The sequence below is a fragment of the Aulonocara stuartgranti genome, assembly GCF_965226115.1.
Source record: "Aulonocara stuartgranti genome assembly, chromosome: 23".
Classification (NCBI taxonomy): domain Eukaryota; kingdom Metazoa; phylum Chordata; class Actinopteri; order Cichliformes; family Cichlidae; genus Aulonocara; species Aulonocara stuartgranti.
In genome coordinates, this window is record NC_138958.1 from 47,557,675 (window position 1) to 47,581,950 (window position 24,276).

Here is a 24,276-nt window from a genome sequence, read left to right on the forward strand (position 1 = left end):
AATGACATGTCTTTGTCAAAAAATAACACAGAGGTTCTTTGCTTTATTACTGGAGGCTAATTTAATGCCATCCAGATGAAGGGACTGACCAAGTAATTTGTTTTTCTGAGCTTCTGGTCCAAAGACAACTTCTGTCTTGTCGGAATTCAAAAGGAGGAAGTTTGAAGACATCCAGGTTTTTATGTCTTCCAAGCATGCCCGTAATCTTTATAACTGATTAGGTTCATCAGGATTTAGGTGTGCATAGCTATGGAAATTTATCCCATGCTGTCTAATGATTTTACCAATAGGGAACATATATATAGTAAAAAGGATCAGTCCAAGTACAGAACCCTGTGGTGTACGCCACAAGTAACCATAGAGGTTGAAGAGGATTTATCATTTACGTAAACAAACCTTGAGTCTGTTGGACAAGTAAGATTTAAACCAGCCTAGTGCTGTTCCTTTGATCCCTGCAACATTTTCAAACCTTTCTATGAGAATATTGTGATTGAATGTGTCAAAAACAGCACTGAGGTCCAGTAGAACCAGAATGGTCACCAGTCCATTATCTGAGGCCATGAGAATATCATTAGTAACTTTCACCAGAGCTGTTTCAGTGCTATGATGAGCTCTAAAGCCAGATTGAAACTCTTCAAACAGGTCGTTATTGTTTAAGTGCTAACACACCTGATTGGCAACTATTACCTCAAGAATTTTAGATATGAAGGGAAGATTAGATATAGGTCTATAGTTCATTAAGTTGTCTTGATTAAAAGAGGGTTTCTTAAATAGAGGTTTAATTACAGCAACCTTAAAATCCTATGGTACGTATCCATTTTCTAAAAATAAATTCATTATATCCAAAACTGGAGCAACAATTAAAGGAAATACCGCTTTAAATAGTTTGGTTCGGGATTAGGTCTAACATGCAGGTATGTATGTAGACCATGTCTACATACCTAAATGTCATAGTTCAGCTGTGTGCAGGCAGGAACGAGGAAAAGGACCCAAAATGCAGACTCTCGGAAGACTGGAGTGAAACTCAAAAACGGCAGCTTTATTGCTGGTTGGAAAATAAGAGACAATACAAAACTAATCCACGGGGAGACACACAGCACAGGATTAGTGCCGTTTACGACGCGACAGGGAGCACAGAAAATACAGGGCTAAAATACACAGGGCATAACGAGGGGAATGAGAGGCAGGAGGTGAACACTGGTGGGAGACATCAGGGCTAACGAGACCAAGGAAGCAAAACTGAAAACACTGACATGAGACAAAGGCTGTATCCCAATTCAGGGTCTGCAGCCTTAAAGTACGCAGCCTCAACGATCCTCAAAGGCTGCGTACTCAAAGACCGCTAAGGCCGGAAGTAAGAGGCTTGTGAAATGGGACGGTCTAGCCTCCATCGCGCTGCCCAGGTTGCCTAGCAACCATAACACCAATCGCTGGAAACGTTTCATACAGTTTTGTTTGACAGAAATGAAAGAGAACATATTTTGTTTGTGTGTTTGTTTCTACACGAGCTTTGTGTGATTTAATAAGTATCTGAGGCTGAGACCACAGGACTGTAAAACATGATTGTTGGCCTTCATATTTGTACTGCAGTCATTTAAGATTAGCTAGTAAATAACAATTAGCTAATGTTGTTCATGAGACTAAAGTCAGTGTAAATATGATATGGCCAATATTATAGTTATTATATTAATCATCATAAGCCATTACAGCAGTGAGTTTGAACTCTCAAATCAAATCACTTCTACAGCACATGTGAGTGAAATTCATGTGAGTGAACTCTGTGTCAAATATAGTCATGTAAGGTTTGGTTCCAGTTACGACCCGATTGCTTCAGCCCATAAAGTGATTTCTTTAGTCTATACACCAGTTTATTAGTCTCACTTGATTCTGTCTCAAAACCTTCTGGTTGTTGTATATATATTTCTTCATTTATTGGTGCGTGTAGATAGGCAGTTTTTACATCCATCTGGTGAACCAACATATCATCCTGAACCACTTTCTGCATCAAAACTCTCACACTCGATAAATTAGCAGTCGGTGAAAAAGTCTCCTCATAATCAACTCCTTTTGTTTGACTAAAACCTTTAGCCACAAATCGAGCTTTATATCTGTCTGATCCGTCTGAGTTCTTTTTAACGGCATAAACCCATTTACTCCCCACTGCTTTCTTACCCTCTGGTAAAGTGGTTAAAGTAAATGTGTCATTCTCCTTAAGGGATTGAATTTCTTCATTCATCGCTTTTTCCCATTCTTTTGACTCACTTGACACAATAGCTTCACTAAATGATGTGGGTATTTCACACAACAATCTGTAGCAATAATCAACACTAGTTTGCATCTGTTCATTTTCACACTCTTTCACATCCGTGATATAATCACTCAAATAATCAGGTCTCTTTCTGATTCTGGATGGATAACGTGTAGCTCCAGCATCTACTTTATCCTCAGTTTTAACCTCGGACTCAGTTTGACTGCTTTCACTACCATCTGGAATGTCCTCATCCTTCGTCTGTTTGGGTTCACCATCTTTTCTGGATTCATAAACCTCATCTTCATACATCTGATCACTCTGTGTTTGTTGATCCATTGTCGCGGGATTTAGTATTTTTATCAATCTGTGCTTTTCAACCTTCCCGGTTTTTGGGAAATAGATCAAATATGCTGGACTATTTTTGTCATATCCCAAGAAAACACCTTTGTCGCATCTTGGATCCAGCTTTCCCCTATTTTGTTTATAAGCATAGCACAATGATCCGAATTTTTTCATTCTAGAAAGATCAGGTCTTTTTCCAGTTAACATCTTATACGCTGTCTGACCTGTGCGTTTGTTAAAACATCGGTTCCTAATCACTCCCGCGGTTTGTACTGCATATGGCCATAAAGACTTTGGCAATTCGCTCTCAACTAACATGCATCTCGCCATGTCAAAAAGTGTACGCCAGTTCCTCTCTGCTGTTCGGTTTTGATGAGGCGAATATGGCGCCGAAGTTTCCTGCCTAATGCCGTGTCTACTTAATAAATCTCTGAACTGACTGCTTGTTAATTCAGTTCCATTATCAGAACGAATGCACTTGATTTTCCCATATGACGCCACATCTGCAATAAATCTTTCAGTTGCTTGAGTTGTATCACTTTTGTGTTTCAGATTATATACAAATGTTGCACCTGAATAATCATCAACAAACGACAAAACAAACTTAAACCCTTCTTTAGAGTTTGGCGTAATCGGACCAGCCAAATCCGTATGTACCAACTCTAATGCTGCCCTGGCCTTTTCATCCGGTTCTCGGTTCCTAGTTTGAATAAACTTCCCTTGTACACAGGCTTCACATTGCATATTTTTGTTGATTTTACCCTTAATTTCCATTCCATCAACGACATTTTGCAGATTTTGAACATCCTCATAATTACAGTGTCCTAGGATTTCATGCCACGTTTGCATATCAAAACATCCATTACATTTATCTTCAAACTCTTGCACAGTGTTTATAAAGAACAGTCTCTCGTGTTCATATATAGGGAATTTTGTTCCATCAACATGTTTAAGAAAACTGTCCCCGTGTTTGAAAACCACAGTGGCTCCGTTACTAGTAGCTGCTTTTACTGACAAAATGTCCTGTGGAAACGATGGAATGTAGAGTGCTTGTTTCAATGTTACCTTGTGGCTGCGTCCTTTACTGTCGATCATACTTATCTCAGCATCTCCTCGCCGCTTTGCAGCTCCTCTGCTCCGCCTTCCGTCAGCCAACTCTACACAATGAGCCTCGGGTTGAAATGTGTCATCAAAAGTCTTAAAACTCTCGATCTTCGTGAAGATATGTGACGTCGCTCCCGTATCCACCAGTAGCTGATTGCTCAGCATCTCCCGGCCGCCGTCCGGGACCCTCTGGGGTTTGGAGCCCGTCTTGAACGCGTAGTCCTTCTCCACGACCCCTCTCACTTCATCCCGTCTTAGCTTCCTTCTACAGGTCGCATCTTTGTGTGTACTACTCCGGCAAAAACTGCACCATACTCTAGATCGGCACGTTCTTGCAGTGTGTCCCTTTAGTCGAAAATTTAAAACACACAATCTCATTATTCTTTGATCTTCGGTCATCTGCTCGCCATGAAGTAGAATCCTGGTCTGATTGCACTTTTGTCCTCATTACGTTGTCATTAGTTATAGCCACACGCATTCGCTCGGTTTCTTCATAACTTCTGAGTTTTACTTTAAAATCTGAAAATGTGATTTTTGCTTCACTCTGTGTAACGTGCACAATCAGGGGTTTAAACGTCTCTGGTAGACCTTTCATTATCATTGCGATCAGAAGTCCATCAGTTAGTGACTCACCCGCATTTTTTAACGCTGTGATAATTGCTTCTGCTCGGATAATATAGTCCGTCACACTTTCATTCTTTTCATTTGTGAGAGAAGTGAGTTCGGTGTACAGACTTATGATCCTTGGCTTGCCCACTCCTGCATAATGACCTCTCAAAATTTTTAGGGCCTTCCGTCCGTCATCAACTGCATCTCTCATAACTAACGATAAACTTTTGTCATCCAGAAATTGTATCAACTCTGCATATGCTTCTGCATTTTTGTCATCATCTTCACCATCGGCTTCTTCATCACCCTCAGCCTTTAAGATGACATCTTTCAAACCTTGTAGTCTGAGATGACCAAGGAACTTCGTTTCCCATATCTCATATTTCCTTTCATCTCCATCAAATTGCAAACGGGAATATCGACTGCCCGACTCTGCCGTGCGTCTGCTCATGATGCACAAAAACGCTTACTCACTCAATCGTGCCAAACTTTTAACACCGCGTGCTGGGCCCATAACCTGTTAGCAGAGCTGCTCTGGGCCACGTCATGGCATAATATTTTTGAGGGAGAATAAAAAGTCAACACACATATCTTATTTCTGATGGAGGACTCTGCCACTACACTTCTCCAGTCCATTCACAGTAGTCGTTGCATGGTGAGACATGGATAGGAAGTGGGCGGAGCCTTTTACCGTCATTTTATTGTGACGCAAAGTACAAACACCTGTGGACACACATTCCAACAGAAACGTTTCCAGCGGTGAGTATCATGGTTGCTAGGCAACCTGAGCAGTGCGACGGAGCCTAGACCGTCCCATTTCACAAGCCTCTCACTTCCGACCTTAGCGGTCTTTGAGTACGCGGCCCTTGTGGACTGCTAAGGCTGCGTATTTTAAGGCTGCAGACCCTGAATTGGGATACAGCCACAGAGACAGAACACCAAACCATGATAACCGAAACATGGGAAAATAATAATCAAAACTGTACACTAAGAAAGCAGAACAACAAAGCATGGAGCAGCAAAAAACCAAAACACAGACAGCAATAAATACAAAACACACAGTGAAGGGAAAGGGTGAACACAAGACCCAGGGAACACAGATAAACGTGAAGGCAAGAGGACCTAAAACAGTGAATAAAAAATAACCACAAACTCAAAATGCTGGGTCGAGAGACCCAGGACCATGACACCTAAATGCATTGAGTTGCCACTATGTGATTGCCCAATTAGTGAGTAGTTAACGAGCAGTTCGAGGTGTACCCAATAAAGGTCACTCTTTTTTACATTTGTTTTAGAATTGCAATATCCTCTTTACACAGGGCCAGGAAAGCATTTCCCCTTGAAAAATAAGATAATAGAAAACAACCTATATTTGTATTCACTCAGGTTCTCTTCATCTAATCTGATAACAGATAAATGAGAGAACAAACCAAAAAATAAATAACTTATCAGTCAAATACTTTTTCATACCACTTTGTAAGTACGTAACTGTATTTACTTAGTATAACTGTGAATAATTACACAAAACCTTAGTGTTTCATATAAAAGCAAAGCTTCATATGTCTTCTTTCCAACAAGGTAAAGCAGGCTTTTATTACAATTAAGTTCAACATACAGTGGTTCATTTGGTGTGGTCATTTTGGAACATTTACCAGTTATCTAACCCACATGTGAATTGGAAGGACTGTGTAAGAATTGGCGGGACAACTACACACAAGCCTCATTATTATTCACACATGTGTGAATATTCATGAGGTCCTGCTATTACACACGCTACCACCAGGGACACTCTTGGTGATACACAGATTTAACACAAAATCAAGTTTATATGTATTAAACCGACATCTTGATTTTTTTGTTTTTTTAGGGTTAGTGGACCAATAGAAACCACTCTACGTTGTTAGATTTCAGTCAAAATTAGCAGGACACCGCCTCTGTCCTGTTAATTCAAAATGTCCTTCTAGTGTGGTGTGTATTCAGACGAAATGTCCAGCTAATACATGTTTACCAACGCACACACACACACACACACACACACGCACACACACGCACACACACGCACACACACACACACACACTCACACACGCACACACGCACACACGCACACACACACGCACACACACGCACACACACACACACACTCACACACACACACTCACACTCACACACTCACACACACACACACACACTCTCACACACACACACACACACACACACACACACACACACACTCACACACTCGCACACACGCACACACGCACACACACACACACACACGCACACACACACGCACACGCGCGCACACACACACACACACACACACACACACACACACACACACACACACACACACAAGAACAACACCAACACAGAGAAGAAGAAGAGGGGGTCGTTTTACTACACATCATAAAAACGCAATCATTCATCTTCCAACTGTATCTTTCTGTTCTGGATTTAGAATCATTGGTTGTTTACTGATCTGTACTTTGGGAGTCATACTGTTGTGATACTGGGGAGAAAAGGGTGAGGTTTGATAGACTAAACCATTACACACAAAAGTTGAAAAACCTAAAGAGTGTGTGAGACTGCTAGCTGTGTCGTTCAGCAATAAACTCATCTATAAATGTGTTAGTAAAGAGTGACTTGTACTTCTGTCCCATTAAGCAACGGTTTAACAAATTTCACTGCAAACTATAAAAGGAATCTGGATTTAAATATAACATAGTAGTGCAGGAAACACTAGTATAAGGTGTCTATGGAACAAATCTCCTTCAGCGTTCAAAATGACCAAAGTGAGGCCTACAGGCGTTTCTCTTAGTTGGTTGTGTTCAGGGAAAAAGCAGCTAAATACACTGAGACTGCTCCACATTGTTAGTGAGTTAACTCTGGATATCTGTAGGTTTGTCAAACTTGGAGTGAATAAAAGCAGAAAACAGTAAAAGATGCAGACAGTGAAAGTCTGGTTTATTTCATGAACACAATGAAACATTTTACAGTCCACAGAGCAAAGCAGCATACATGATAAATAGATACACATGACACGGACAGTGAGAAGTAAAACTCGTCGTCTTACCACATGTTATATTCTGTAAACTTAAAATAAACCACAGAAATGAGTGTTTTAAAGTCATTATTAAAAACATGAGTCAACATTACTGAAGTGACACTTTAACGATGCTTCACATCACCGTGTTTATGATGATAAAACATGTTCTCTCGTTAGTAGATGTCTGCGCTGACACTTGTCATGAAAATGTCCCGAGCCAGGGTTCTTCTTCAATTACCATTGATCATTAATAGGGTCACAAAAGATTTGTCACATTATCCCCATAAACAAAATGCTTTTATAGAAATCATTGTGACACAAATATTTAGATTCTTGTTTCACAATGTGCATGAACTCAAAATCTTTAGAGTTTCATATTTATAAAGTATCACAAAGAATACATTTATACCGTTGTATGAGCCACACTTCTTGTAAAAAACTGATTGGAAATGCGTTCGAGAAAAGCTCCTGCTGTGACCTTCCTTCTGTGAGGGCACACCACACACACACACACACACACACACACACACACACACACACACACACACACACACACACACACACACACACACACACTCACACTCACACACTCACACACACACACACACACTCACACTCACACACTCACACTCACACTCACACACTCACACACACGCACACACACACACACAAGAACAACACAGAGAAGAAGAAGAGGGGGTCGTTTTACTACACATCATAAAAACGCAATCATTCATCTTCCAACTGTATCTTTCTGTTCTGGATTTAGAATCATTGGTTGTTTACTGATCTGTACTTTGGGAGTCACACTGTTGTGATACTGGGGAGAAAAGGGTAAGGTTTGATAGACTAAACCATTACACACAAAAGTTGAAAAACCTAAAGAGTGTGTGAGACTGCTAGCTGTGTCGTTCAGCAATAAACTCATCTACAAATGTGTTAGTAAAGAGTGACTTGTACTTCTGTCCCATTAAGCAACGGTTTAACAAATTTCACTGCAAACTATAAAAGGAATCTGGATTTAAATAGAACATAGTAGTGCAGGAAACACTAGTATAAGGTGTCTATGCAACAAATCTCCTTCAGCGTTCAAAATGACCAAAGTGAGGCCTACAGGCGTTTCTCTCAGTTGGTTGTGTTCAGGGAAAAAGCAGCTAAATACACTGAGATTGCTCCACATTGTTAGTGAGTTAACTCTGGATATCTGTAGGTTTGTCAAACTTGGAGTGAACAAAAGCAGAAAACAGTAAAAGATGCAGACAGTGAAAGTCTGGTTTATTTCATGAACACAATGAAACATTTTCGGCAAAGTAGCATACATGATAAATAGATACACATAACACGGACAGTGAGAAGTAAAACTCGTCGTCTTAACACATGTTATATTCTGTAAACTTAAAATAAACCACAGAAATGAGTGTTTTAAAGTCATTATTAAAAACATGAGTCAACATTACTGAAGTGACACTTTAATGATGCTTCACATCACCGTGTTTATGATGATAAAACATGTTCTCTCGTTAGTAGATGTCTGCGCTGACACTTGTCATGAAAATGTCCCGAGCCAGGGTTCCTCTTCAATTACCATTGATCATTACAGTTTTTGCCCGTTGCTTGAACACTATAAACCCATGCTTAGACTAAAGTAACACAACGTGAAGCTGTTGTTACCATACCTCAAACACATGTACCCCTACCTTAAACAAAAGCGCTGCTTTGCACCCCAGTACCAATTATGCAACACACCTACTCCCTCATGCAACACACATGGTCCTGCATGCTACACTCTATTTCATACATAAGACACTTCGCTCACAAAATGAAATCTCAGGGTGCCATTCGGAAAACACATGTATCCAAAATACAAAACACATCGGGTAATTGCAACCACTCAAATACACACCTGAAGGCACCTACTTGCAAAACCGAACACCAATTAGCCAACTACAAAAAGCCCTCAGCGTAGCCATTCCAAGAACTTTGCAAGCATGGATGGAGGGAGAGCAAGAGGATATTTACCCCGGTGCCTAGCGGGAGAGGACATTGCTTGCGATGTTGATGAGGTCCTGTGGCCAGACCCCAACAGACGGCGGGATCCATGAGCCCACTTATGCACAATTGTCATGGTTTTTTGTGTTTACAGTATAGTGTTTTTTCTATTGCAGTACTATTGTGTTGTTGTTGTTTTATTTGCTGTACCTGTATTCATGGTACTGCAATGTACAGTATTGAGTAGGTCTATTTGCGTTTATGGTTGTTTGGAAATGTGTCTCCTGTAAATGTGCCTTCTGAATAAACAATGGGAATCAAGGACTGCAGTGTTTTATGTACAGCAGACTAGTGTGTTCCCCCTGATCTGTGAGTGTTTGCATATGGTGCAGGTATGTGTCATTTTGTCAACAGAGTTACATTTTGACAAAGGAATGTTAGGTTTTGACAGCAGAGTTTAGGTTTTGGGAGTAGAGTTCCAATTTGGCACAGATGTGAATGGTATATTTCCCAGTGTTGTGTCATGTGTACTTGTGTGTACAGTTTTGGCACAGCGAGCGGGGTTTTGCAAAATGTGTTCAAGCAGTGGGCAAAAACTGTAATACAAAGGATTGAAGCCGTTTTTGGATTTTCACTTGTTGTTGGCTTTAATATGAACAGTCACATAAAATTCATTCCAGTTTTTTTTTTGCCTTTGCTTCAATTAAGATGTTTCTTTAAATCTACAACAGCTTCCTTTTCAAAAAGGTTTACAGACATAGTAAGGAAGTAGCTAGGGACCTCAGTAAGTATGAGCAACAATAGCTTAGGGCCAGTTTCTACAATAAAGAGGATTTCATCATCTGCTGTTCGTCAAAAAGTGCCGTATTAAAAACAATTCAGCAGACCCTCAGAGTGCGGATACAAACTGTTTTCAGCTGTAGAGGTAGAGGTACGCTTCATGTACTTATCAACATGCAGTTTAGAGGTTTGCATTAGAGTGCATTGGTGCTTGGGCCTCTTTTATTTAGCACGGTTATACCATTGTGAATTTAGCTATATAAATATGCTCAAGAGTCTATCATATGTTTGACATGCAACTAAAAATTCGAAAATATATATATTTTTAAATCAGTAACTTTGCAAATTTAGAGGAAATGTTTTCAGACAACATATGTGTCACATTTTAAACAGGGTTTGAATAATCAGCGCTGACATACAGACATTTATGCTCTGGGTATAACAGACATGCTTACCTTGTGAAAGGCCCTGGGATGTCTTGGAGCAGAGAAACACTCTGTATTGTTGCTTTTCTCTATTGTATAAGCAGCGCCCGACTGTCAGAAACGTTCTGTGCGGGTAGCAAAGTCGGCTCCAACGCACATTCAGGTGAAAAAATAAAAAGTTAAAACGATATACCTCGCTGCAGTTGTGAAGTGCTGAGGAAAATACTGTGTGTCTGATGGGGTGTTTTTATATAGGTGGGGCTACTTTCAGTTGACCTCTGAGATGTAGAGATAAAAGAGCACGATGTAAGGAAGAAAGGTGGAAAGCCTTTGGAGACTCTGTTGGACATAGTTTCTGCCGGCCTCTGACATGATAAGACTAGTTGCATTAAAGCCATTAACTGTTTGTGAATATACACCTTTGGGTTGGGATACTCTTGATAAGGAGCATCTTTTGTTTGCTTCATGACTTCTTTTACAGACTGATGGGATCAGCTAGGCAGCTGCTGCACCCCCTCTGTCTAACTGTTGCAGAGTGTGAGAATATGTGTTTTTTAGAAGTATCACAGGTTATTTCTAAAAGAAATACATGTTGTTTGCGGTGCTCTATTTAAAACTATTGGTCTGTGAAACTTTTAGAAAAGTGAAATGCCCCTAAAGTAGTTAAATCATCTATGTGTAATCAGCGAGTCTAACTGTTGCAGACTAGTAGATAATTATAAGACTAGTTGCATTAAAGCCCCATTGAGGTTGATACAGCTCTAGTGTGAATATGTACTTTTAGAAGTATCACAGTTTATTTCTAAAGGGATACATGTTGTTTGTGGTGCTCTATTTCAAAAAAAACTACTAGCCTGTGAAACTATTAGAAAAGTGAAATCTTCCTAAACTAGCTAAATTAAATGCTGTGTGGGAATACACGGTTTTTAGAAGTATCACTGTTTATTTCTAAAGGGATACCTGTTATTTGCTCCTAAATAGCACTGAAGAAAATGCAAAAGGCTCCTAACTAGTTAAAATACCCATAAAGTAGTTAAATTAAATCACCTATGTCTAAATAACAGAACTCTGAGACCTATACAATCCTTTAAAAAGAGTTTAATTAAAACACATAATGGTTTCATTAAATAATACACTATTAAACACATGTGAACTCATATGACCCCTGGACACACACGCACGTGCAAAAAGTCCGTTCTCGCGCACGTGCACACGCACATGGACGCGGCGGGGGATAGGGGAGGGGGGGAAATGCCCTCGGGGTGGGGGGTGTGGGGGAGAGGGGTGGGGGGGTGGGGGGCAAATGCCCTCGGGGTGGGGGGGGGGGGGGGGGGGAAGCTATAGGTATATTACTACTGATGTGTTTTTTTTCATTGGACGTTAAGGCGTCTGGGAAGGGATCTCAGACCATTTACATCCTGGGCCATCTGACCTCAGGAAATCACATGATAAGGTGGGGCCAGGTTTCACAATGAGCTCACCCGAAACCCTGGCTGATTAGGACCCACACCCACTAAATGGCAAAGATGTTTATTACAGTTTTTTCTGATTGCTTAAGCACATTTTTTGTAACTATTGGCTAATTTTGCAAAACTCTTCACACAAATAAGAAAACCTGTCACCCAATCATCAAAACATTGTAGTTCTCTTGCAAAAGCAAACACAGCTAGATTAACTCTACACACCTTCGTAAAAATGGTGTTTCCGTATCAAACAGTACACACAAGCCATCATCTACTAAGCACACAATGCGCCAACTGCACACTGATGGTATGAATACAAAACACATCTGGCTTTTGCTTTCTCTGTGCACAAGGTAGGCTATGTCAGTTTGAGCTCATACTTCTGTCATAGATCCATAAGCATAGAGGGATCCAAACTTCAAGTACTGGTGTTTATTCAAACACATCAAAACAAACACAAGTGTTCATTTCCAAGTATAGGATTATTTGCAATCGCCATAATGACTATATGGGTTACTTGGTCTGCAGTGAACATGCTTCCTCTGCCCTGGGAAGAGCATAAATATATGCGGTGGCCCCTAGAGACAAAACACGTACAAACTCCAAAACACATTTCTAGCATGAACTGAACTTCCAAAGCAGAGCTACTAGATCACTTAAATTACACAATTGAAAGCATGTGTGTATTGTTTGTGTATTTATACACAGGCACTCATATATATTCAAATAATTAAAAAATTTTTTTCATTTACCTGTTACTACCACACACCAAATCCGGTCGTCGGTACTTGCTGGCTTGTGTAGCCACTAGGTAACAAAAGCTCAACACTGCGCCCAGCATCCTGGAGCACTTCTGTTGTCTTTTGTACGTGTTTTGAGTTTTTATGTGCTTCTGAGTTTTTATGTGCTTCAGAGTTTGTACGTGATTTGAAGTTTGTATGTGCTTTGTCTCTAGGGGCCACCGTAAATATACTTTTATTTATTCACTCCACATAAAATGTAATAAATAAATCATATAATACAAAAATCAACTATTCACATTTCAACTTTTAACTGTTTAAATTTTCAGCTTTTTCCTTTTACAAATTTAAAGTGAAACAACACAAAACACTGCAAACCACAACACAATTAAATATAAATTATATGAAAACAAAAAGAACATGCATATTCTCTGTCATATGGACCTGCATGAATAAACTTTCTGAATCCTTTATCATCTCCAACTGAAAATAGTTGTGGATGATTACTATACCTTTCTAATGTGACGTTGTTGGCCCTGGCTCTTTCTCTCTCTCTGCCTCTGTTCCTGTGAAGCAGAAAAAAAGTGCAAGAGAGAGAGAGAGAGGCTGAGAGAAAGAAAAAAAAATATGTGACGGCTCGTGATAAGGAGGCGGCTGCGTTGTTCACGTCTAAGATCCGGCTCTAAGAGCCATTTCGTTCGCGAACGACCCATCACTAGTTCAGAGCAGCAGGAGGAGGAAGGCGGAGCTGAGGCAGGTGAGTGTTAACATGAATATGTTTCTTCTTATGACATAAAATAATTCCACGCTGTTCGTGTCTGTGGGTGAAACGTGAGGCCGGTCGGCTCCTCTGAGCGCTGGTTTCCTGTAAGTAGAGAGGAAGTGAGTTCAGCTGAGAGAGCAGGAGGAGAGTGAGAGCTGTGCTGAGGCAGGTGAGTGTTAACACCGCTCTGACATTACTGTGTCTCTGTGGCGGGAACAACAGGCTCCGTCAGTGGAGGCAAAAATAATCAGACTTTGGTTTTTCAAAGGAAACTACTTTATGTTGGGAGAAGCCACGCGCTCATTGGATAACGACTTGTCAATCTCAAGTTATTAGCCAATGAGCGCGCAGGTTCACAGTAAGACCCGCCCTTATCACGACGGGTTTTAAAACTAAAATGGCGACAGAAACTTTTTTTTTTAATTAAACTTTATTTACAAACAACAGTATGACATACAAGGCACCATCATTAATCCGATTATGTTACATCCTTGGTTGAGCATCAGAGGCGGAGCCAGATATTTGAAACACCCGGGGCTTAGCCCAAAGAGTAGTATGCATGTGGGATTTTTTTTTTTTTCTTTTGGGGGGGGGGGGGGGGGGTGTAGAAATGACTGAAAGATTAATAGGCTCTGTTCAAAAAAGAATGACTTCATATAGGGAAAAATCTATATCACATGTGCAGGACACCTTAAACTAGTTTTTTAATTAAGCAGCAAGGCAGAACAAGGTCAGGGCTGTATCAAGACACGAGGACTAAACCCCAATTCAACCAGACCCAGAACTGATCCAGAATTAAAACAGGACTACAACAGTTCAAAATCAGGACTACTGAGGACTTAACCAAGACAGAACCAGAATCAGAACTAGATGATAGTAGTACTAAAAATCATCATAGACCTGCACTACACTTGTTTTTTAATTCTACCAAAGTCCACTATTTAGATTGAGAAAAGTTTATATAATTATTTAGCCTTGTTGTACAAACAAGCCTGCATAACTTAATAAATACAGAATTTGAAAAATAACAAACCTAAAAAGAAACACTAGGTACGAGATACATGAGGACCTATGATACGCTGATACTTTTGGTAAACGACCATGTGACTAACATGCGTGTCTCACCTGCTCTTGTTCATCTGTTCTGTCCTCGTTCTCCTCTCTCTCCCTCTTTGTGCTGACAATCATCAAATATACAGTTGAAACCAGATATTTACTCTTCAGATAAAAACACTTTTTTAATTGTAACATCAAATCAGACAAAATGTTTATTTTTTTAGATTGATAAATATAAAAACATATTTGTTAACTTTAAGAGTAAAGAGAGAAACTATCTGTATTTCTTAATTGCAAATGGCACCAAATTGTATTCAAATTGAGCCACACTTATGGAGCTCCACAGTTCTTTTCCTGGTGTTTTGGTTGACATCTCTTGATGTTCCCATGTCAAAGAAACAGGCTCTGTGTTTTGCCTTATATGCATCCACAGGTGTGTCACCAGTTTACTCACATGGACTCTACTAACCTATCAGAAGCTTCTTCAGCTCAGAATGGAATCGTCTGGAGTTTTCTTATTAATTAACAATAAACTTAGTGTATATGTACTCCTTAATATGATGAAAGTGATAATAAATAGACAGCTCTGTCTCTCTTTATTCTGACATTTAACTAATTCAAAAGATATTTCAATATTTATCTAAAACAAAAGTTTACTCTAAATTGATGTTGTACAGTAAAAATGTTTTATGTTTTCTCCCTAAAGTGTAAATATCTGGTTACAAATGTGAATATCCTGCTGTGTACTGAAATCCCTCTTGTTTTGCATAGAAATATACTGAACAACATACAAAGCATAATATATAAAATAACATCTACCTGAGTTTTTTCTTTGAAAGAACCCTCTAATGTCCATTCTTATATTTCAGTACATAACTGAAACTGATTTAGTCGGGGAGGGTAAGAACTGAAAATATGAAATAAACACACGTAAGCTAAGACTCTAAAAAAATAGCATTTGTTCGGCTTTTCATTTCGCCATTTGTTGATTCACTCGAAGAGCAAGTAACGTAATATTGGTCAAGTGATCAGTTTGATATCAATCTTTCGTGATGCACCGTCATATTTACATTATTTGTACAGTACGAATGATTTTCTTTGGTACCTGGTCAAACTTAAGCTCTCCTTAGTATGGCTGGCTCCGTTTCTCCAACAGCGCACTCACTGCTGGCAGCAGCTGCCCCGCCCCCTCGCTCAGTTGCTTAGTGTCTGAGCTCGGATCATACCAATATCAGGGGGGATTCACGCACAGTCGTAAATTCCCACAGTGTGCACTATGTGCTTCGAATATTGTGTGTACTTTTTGTTTTATACAGTTGTCAGCCAGGCATCTAACTATGAAAAATTACACTCCAAAAGACCCCGGGCTTCTGACAAAACAACCCGGGCTTAAGCCCAGTAAGCCACCCCCACGCTCCGCCCCTGTTGAGCATTATAGCAAAACAAACAAACAAACAAAACGACCAAAAAAAAACAAAACAACAACAACAATAAGCACAAAGCAGTCATTGAAGGACTTGAACCAAAGGCAAAAAATAACGTGCAAAAAAAGGGCAGTCGTGATTATAAAATAGGGAGGTTTTTTTTTTAACATAGATTAAACTCTTTAAATAAAACAACAAGTTTATGGGCTTTCTTGTTATTCACAAGTTTCAGCGATTTAGCCCAGAGTCTAAAGTCATTCAGCCTTCTGTTTATACATGGTTTAGCTTTAAAGTATCTGCATTTGTGAAGAAAAATTTTTCCCATTAACAAAATCGTCCTAATCAACAGGTCAAATATGGCGTTATTTTTGTGCCACTATTCTGAGCGCACGTAAAAAAGGTTTGCAGGTGCAAGTGTTGCATTTTGAGGAGAAATTTATTTTGAGCGAAGAAAAGCTGAATTTGAGTGAACAAAATTCATTGCTGCATGCAAAAAATGTATATCCGTGTTTGCTATTATCCATATACACACGCACAATAGCAGCCCCTCTCGCTCAGTTTTTGTATTTGCGCTCGCAATGTGTCGCTCACGCTCTCAACATTTCTGCCCGTGCACGCTCAACTCTTTCTGTACACCGTTATATTTGTGCCACAAAACCAGCCAATCACAGACTTGGATGCAAAAAAATCTGATTGGCTGTTTTTGTCTCCAATCAGCTCGAAAGGACGAAATGCAATATCCCAGAATCCATTTCGTCCAAAGCTCAAACGAGGCAGTGGCGGAGGAACACAGAGTGGCGGAGTTTGAAATATTACTCTTTCTGGGACACAAAATAAACTTTTAAGATATTTTCATGTTAGAATGTAGCTGTGTGAACTTCAAATATCTGCTCGATTTATCAAGACATCACATATTTGCATAAGTGCTCCAACGTTTTCGGAGATGCCTGTTACCCACCAGCTGACCGGGTGGGAACTCGGGTTAAACATATTATATAAGGCTGAACTGACAAAAAAATCACCGACTACACCACCAGGTATTATTGGAAAAACCATAAAGCCTTTGAACGAAAACAAACGCTGTTGTGACAGTGATGTACACTGTTTTGTTGGTATATATGTATGATTTGTATCACCTTCATGTTTCCAGCTTTACAGCTGTGGCTCCAGCAAACATCAGCTGATACTAGAAATTAATTTTAAATAAATTCTAACAACAGCTGATCAATTTTGAACTTGCTGCTGTTGTTGTTTAGCGCAACATCCGCTGGTTTCCTGTTTCTGGCGCAAAGTGGGAGATAAACAAACAAGAGAGACGATCAGCTGATCATTGATCAGTTTCATGATTGAAGTAGCAACAGGAGAGGGAGGGAGAATGAGGAGAGAAGAGGCAGCTAAGACACAGAATAACTCCAGCTTTGTGTCTTTTTTATTCTCGCTGAAGTCTTTTCCCCTCAATACGGATGTATTGTAATTGGTCCAGCCCAGAGTTGATTATTACCAGTTGGCTAATCCACCACCTTTCATTGTTTATACCATTACAAAAACAAACAAACTAACATAAAAATGAAAAATCACCATTGGCCCACCGGGCAAATGCCGGGTAAATGCCCAATGGCCAGTCCAGGTATTCGGTCAGCTGGTGGGTAACAGGCATCTCCAAAAACGTTAGAGCACTTATGCAAATATGTGATGTCTTGATAAATCGAGCAGATATTAGAAGTTTACACAGCACCATTCTCGCATGAAAATATCTTAAAAGTTTATTTTGTGACCCACAAAGAGTAATATTTCAAACTCCGCCACTCTGTGTTCCTCCGCCACTGCCTCGTTTGAGTTTTGGACGAAATGGATTCTGGGATATTGCATTTCGTCATTTCGAGCTGGTTGGAGACGAAAACAGCCAATCAGATTTTTTTTGCATCCAAGTCTGTGATTGGCTGGTTTTGTGGCACAAATATAACGGTGTACAGAACGAGTTGAGCGCGCACGGGCTGAAATGTTGAGAGCGCGAGCGACACATTGCGAGCGAGCGCAAGTGCAAAAACTGAGCGAGAGGGGCTGCTATTGTGCGTGTGTATATGGATAATAGCAAACACGGATATACATTTTTTGCATGCAGCAATGAATTTTGTTCACTCAAATTCAGCTTTTCTTCGCTCAAAATAAATTTCTCCTCAAAATGCAACACTTGCACCTGCAAATTTTTTTTACGTGCGCTCAGAATAGTGGCACAAAAATAACGCCATAGTCAAAATCTGCATTCTCAGCAAGTATTCCAAATTTTATTACTGTCACTGTCAAATGTGGTAACTGAATTCTCCTGTCCAAAAATTAGTAGTAAGTCCATCTGTCCCTGGGGACTTGTTTAATGCCATTTCCATGACCACCAAATCCAGTTCCTCAATTTTAAACTCTGAATCCCACAGATCTTTGAAAGGCTTGTCAATACATGGGATGAGATTATGAATCTTATCAAAGAAACTATCAGAATCAGCTGCTGAATATTCTGAGGAGTACAATTTGGAATAAAAAGTGAAGACTTCCTTTTCAATCTTTCTGAAATCTTTACATTCAGTCCCATTTATCAACAAGCTTGAGATTAGATTTCTCTGCTGTCTACACTTTTCCAGCTTACTAAAATATGATGAGTTCTTTTCTAGTGATGGGTCGTTCGCGAACGAAATGGCTCTTAGAGCCGGCTCTTTGAAGTGAACGACGGGAGCCGGCTCCTTATTGGGAGCCGTGGGGTTTTTTTTTTCTTTCTCTTGCCCTCTCACTAACCTTTTTCGCTTAATGCCACACCTGAGCCTTGTGTTTGCGCTGAGCAGAGGGGGGAGGGAAGCAAACACAGCTGTGCGTTTGTGCCCCTCCCGCCTCTGCTCAGCGCTGGGCAGAGGGGGGAGGGGCGGTAGTTACACTCACAGCAGCAGTAGAACACGAACAGAGCAGGAGGGAGAGAGAGAAAGAGAGCAACAACAAGAGACAACGTCGTCAATTTAGAAAGGTACAGTAAAGAAAATGAGTGAAGCAACCAAGAAAACAAGCAAAATCTGGAACCACTTCAATTTTATTGACAGTACAAAGGCAGAGTGTAGAGTCTGCAAGAAAAGAATTTCATATAGAGCTGGCTCCACAAACAATATGAATAGGCAAGCAGGAAGGCTCTCTCCCAAAAAATCATCCCAGGCATATATGAAAGAGAACGTGCATCACTGCAAGAGAGGGTTAAAAAAGCCACAGCAGTGTGTCTAACAACTGACAGCTGGACATCCCAAACCACCACATCCTTCTTGTCAGTTACGTGTCACTTTATTGAAAATTATAAAATGGTATCCTGTCTTCTGGATTGTTTTGAGTTCAGTGACAGACACACTTCTGAGAACTTAGCAGAAGAGCTGCTCAAAGTGGCAAAAGAGTGGGATGTGGAAAAGAAAGTGGTTTGCTGTGTTACTGACAATGCAGCTAACATAACAAAAGCAATTAAAATCCTGAAATGGACCCACCACCCATGTCTTGCGCACACAATTAACCTTGTTGTGAGAGATGCTTTGAAGGTGATGAAGCCAGCTGTGGACAAAGTGAAGGCAATAGTGGAATTTTTCCACAGGAGCACAACAGCCACACACAAGCTCAAATCTACCCAACAACAGATGGGCATGCCTGAGCTAAAGCTCAAACAAGAATGTATCACAAGGTGGAACTCAACCTTTCATATGCTAAAACGGATTCTGGAGTCCAAGGATGCTGTCATCTCTACCCTGGCAGTTATCAATGCACCGGTTGATAGTGATGTGCGATACCACTGATTTCCTTTCCGATCCGATACCAAGTAATATTCAGGGTGGTATCGACGATACTGATCCGATACCGATACTTTGTACAAAAACTTTTATTTATTGTATCTCACATTATAGCGTCATAATGATTACAGGACATCAGATTACTTGTTCTTATCACTTAATAATGCAGAGTTCATCATATAGAAATAAAAAAAAATTGAAGTTGTGCTATTTGAAAACATTGCCTCCCTGCAGCACTGAAGGACTCCGTGAGAGACGTCTGTCTCGCCCTAGCAGCACCTGTCCCTCTTGTTACGTCTGGTTCAGTTTGGGTAAGAAGGAAAAACAGCCGAGTCCGTGTAGGTGACAAAAATAGTGATTTTATTACACACTTCTAAGACAGAAGCATGGGAAGACAAGCGTACAGCCACAGATCTCCAAAGAGTGGACAGCTCCCCATCCTTATATAACCCATGATGACGTAACACAGTCAGACCTTACTGGAAATGATAACAGTTTGGGCCTGTTCAGAGAGTTTACCTAATATGGACATCAACTGTTAGTTTTAGAGAAAAACAAGTGTGTATTACATTCGTGCCTTTTGTGAAAGTATATCTATCAGAAAACTGTCCTCAGACGACCCTCCTATTCTTACTAAGTGTGTGTGTACACATGCATGTGTTATATAAGAGCGTGCATGTACTTTAAAGGCCTGTGTACGTGCAGAACTGAACATAGAACTAAGGCAGGGTCCAGCAGGACCCACAGGCTTCTGAGTGGTTACAGAACTGTGAAACAGCTTTAAGCAAATAACATGAATAGTACAGAACAACAATAGACTGATTAAAGTACTGATAATCTGTGTAGATTAATGTTAACATAGATGTGGTTCAAAGATTATTCTGTCAACTGGTTCAACAATGGTAAATGATTAATGATTGATACTTCTGATTATAACTGTGATCGTAAGAAGACAAAATAAAATATCTCCTGGTCACACTCTCCTCCTCTTCAGTTCACCTCAATATACGCTCGTCATAGTCTGTGATATGATTTACTCTGACAGAGCGTTCTCACTCCCGAGGCGTAACATGTCGACGTTTTGTCACGTCCCGCGGCGTTCCTGAGGAACGCGAAAGGAGACCTTCGGCGTTCTTATGGTACGCGGCGGGTTATGGCTGGGATCCAGTGCAATGACGCTCCCGCGGTAATAGATGTTCCAGCCCTGTATTCCAGCCCTAAACCTAACCTTATCCCTAGCCCTGACCATAACCTTATTCCTGACCTTAACTAGGACTTTAATGAAGTTAAATAGCGTGTTTCTAAGCGATTTGAATAAAAAGAGCGAACATGTGTAGATTCAGTCCAGACGGTTCTCATATGTCCTCTTTTTTCCGAGGTCGTCATTTAGGAACGTGGTGGGTAGCCGAAAACGTAATATGGTGACGATTTGTCACCTAGCGTAAAATGTTACGCTTTGGGAGTGAGAACGGGTTGACTCTGAGGTGTTTGACAAGGTCAGTGATGTTGCCACAACCATACATGCCAACCCTCTCGATTTTTCCGGGAGAATACCGAATTTCAGTGCCCCTCCCAAAAATCTCCCGGAGCCACCATTCTCCCGAATTTCTCCCGATTTTCCACCCGGACAACAAAATTGAAAAACCATATCGCAGAATTCATAGCGCGGCCCAGCCAATTCCAGTCTCCAACAATGACAGCAGCTACTTAGTTTTAATATTGCTCTTATTACTCTTTCTGGGTCGCAAAAAACTTTTAACATATTTTCAGGTGAGAATGTAGCTGTGTAAACTTCAAATATCTGAGCCGATCGACAAATCGTCTTCAAACCCCCGCAGTCTTTCATTACTCAGGTTAAACATGTATAAGTCACTTTGATAACTTAAAAGTGTTGTTTGGCTTTTTCAGTGTTTTATTTGTTCGTGAGTAAATCGGTTTGGCTGAGATTAAAGTTATTCGATTAGATTAAATTAAATTTAACTTTATTAATCCCTCAGGATGGTTCCTCCGGGGTTTTCACACAGCTGAATAAACGTCAAACAGAAAACTAATTAAACAAAGTGTGAGACGGTCGAGAGTTTACGCCAGCGCCCAGTTATATTTTAGATAGCAAGGAGCAGACGGCAGAGTTTCACTCCACCGAGGGAGCTCGTGACGTACTACCCGGCTTTCTTTAGACCGCGAAAGCCGAGTCCTCAGGTGGAAGCAGCCTCTGAATTTGGACACCCCCGCTGTTTCTGGGCCGGCCAATAATAACGGTGACATTTAACATATTTTATCTGATAAATAAACACTGTAAAATGTATTCATCACCCCCCCCCCTCCCCAACAGCCCTTTTGAATGTCTCCCTAATTCTGATGTCTCAAGGTTGGCAGGTATGGCCACAACACCTCACTTTTTTGCCACATGTATCGCAAACCACGTCTCAGGTGTTTATGGAGGTCAAATACATCCGCACAATTACGCTCAGCCATTGTTGTGAGTGCGCGCGCCAAGGGGCTGCGAGACATTTATACAGCTGTATTTCGCACATAACTGTGAAAGGCGGAAGAGGAAGTAGTTCCTTTGAATGTAGACAATCCGAATGTTATAGTTTCTTTTCACTGTGTTCCTGTTAATGATAAACTACAAATTTACCCTAAATTACTAAAATATCGATATTTTAATGTGAGAATCGATTCTAGAACATAAATGATTGGTATCGGAGGAATCGATATTTCAGGATCGATCCGCACATCACTACCGGTTGACCCTCTGAGCCATGAGGAATGGGAGGTACTACAGCAGGCATGCACTGTTTTGGAGCCATTTGAGCAGGTCACCGTGGAGATCAGTGCAGACAGGTGAGTGTGCAAATGTTATTGCATTATTATTATTAGTAGTAGTAGTCGTAGTTAGTTGCATTGCTGGTATGAAAAGTAGATTAGACATGATCATAAATAATAATATACTGCTGAATTTTAAAAAAGCATAATTTTGAAACTTGTTATGTACTCTTTTTCAGCCATGTCACAGCCTCCAAAATGTTAATCCTGTGCAAGGGTCTGCAGAGAGTGACAGCTGAACACCAAACCAGAGTAACTACTGGAAAAGTGAAAGAGTTGGTGGATGCTCTCTGTGCATCCATGGACAGAAAATTCCACAGAATGGAATATAATGCTGTTCTCTCTGAAACCACCATTCTTCAAGAAGCTGGTCTTTAATGACAACAGAGCGGTGGATGAAGCTCTTCAGAGAATAACTGCAGCAGCAAGATCCAGCCAACCAACTCCACTGCCAGGGAACCAAGAGGGAGAAGAGGCAGAAGAGGATGAACAAAAGGAGCAACAAGCATCTGCTGTTTGGAGGTTCTTTGAAGAACGAGCAAATAGAGACACTACCAGAAGGAATCCCTCAGCAGATGTAATACTGGAAGTGAGATCCTACATTGATGAGCCCCTTTGCCAGAGAAGTGCAGATCCACTGAGCTGGTGGGAGACAAAGGCTTATACTTATCCACGTCTTACCCAGGTGATGACACGGAGACTTTGCATTGTAGCAACATCAGTCCCCTCAGAGAGAATCTTCTCCAAAACAGGACAGGACAGGTCTTCAGAGGCTCTACAGGACTGCTTTAATACTACAGACTGGAACATGTTTAAGCAGGCTGCCACCTACAACAACACCACTGACCTCCAGGAGTACGCAGAGACTGTTACTGCCTACATCAACAAGTGTATTGAGGATGTAACAGTCACGAAAACCATAACTGTCCGGGCCAATCAAAAACCATGGATGACAGGAGAGGTCTACAGGCTGCTGAAAGCTCGGAATGTTGCCTTCAGAGTTGGAGACGAGGCAAGCCTGAGGACAGCTAGGGCCAACCTTTCCCGTGGCATCAGAGAGGCTAAGAGACAGTACTCCAGGAAAATATCTCATCACTTCAAAGACAGCAGAGACTCACGGAGCCTGTGGCGGGGCATTCAGACCATCACAGATTACAAGCCCCCACCACAGACCTGTGATAGCACTATCCCCCTGCTGAACGAGCTGAACACTTTCTTTGCTCGCTTTGAAGTCCAAAACAGCACCACTGCACAGAAGACCCCACCCCCTCCTGGTGACCAGGTGATGACTCTGTCACCGGACAGCGTGAGGAGATCCCTCAGCAGGATCAATGCACGTAAAGCTCCGGGTCCTGACAACATTCCTGGTCGTGTACTGAGAGACTGTGCAGTGGAACTCACTGATGTCTTCACAGACATCTTCAACATATCACTCATCCAGGCTGTCGTCCCCACATGTTTTAAAGCCACCACAATCATTCCGGTTCCAAAAAAGTCATCTCCCTCCTGCTTTAATGACTACCGTCCTGTTGCACTTACTCCCATCCTGATGAAGTGCTTCGAACGACTAGTCATGCAACACATCAAGACTGTCCTGCCCCCCTCCCTGGATCCCTTCCAGTTTGCCTATCGGCCCAACCGCTCAACCGATGAT

At 40.9% G+C, this 24,276-nt stretch overlaps 2 protein-coding genes and 1 long non-coding RNA gene across 3 annotated transcripts in view; 2 read left to right on the forward strand and 1 right to left on the reverse strand.

Annotated features, from left to right (window-relative positions):
* LOC309701484 (NACHT, LRR and PYD domains-containing protein 12-like) overlaps positions 1-24,276 on the forward strand; it is a 1,104,110-nt gene that overhangs the window by 553,673 nt on the left and 526,161 nt on the right. The gene's annotated exons all lie outside the window — the stretch shown is intronic.
* Positions 1-24,276, forward strand: part of LOC309700370 (ribonuclease inhibitor-like) — a gene marked incomplete at both ends in the record, with an annotated part of 96,331 nt that overhangs the window by 33,475 nt on the left and 38,580 nt on the right. The window lies entirely within an intron of this gene.
* Positions 14,601-15,727, reverse strand: LOC309701626. Its single transcript, XR_014275187.1, has 3 exons — positions 15,675-15,727; positions 15,389-15,476; positions 14,601-14,690 (listed from the first exon to the last, which is right to left on the reverse strand). It is a non-coding gene; the product is annotated as an uncharacterized lncRNA (long non-coding RNA).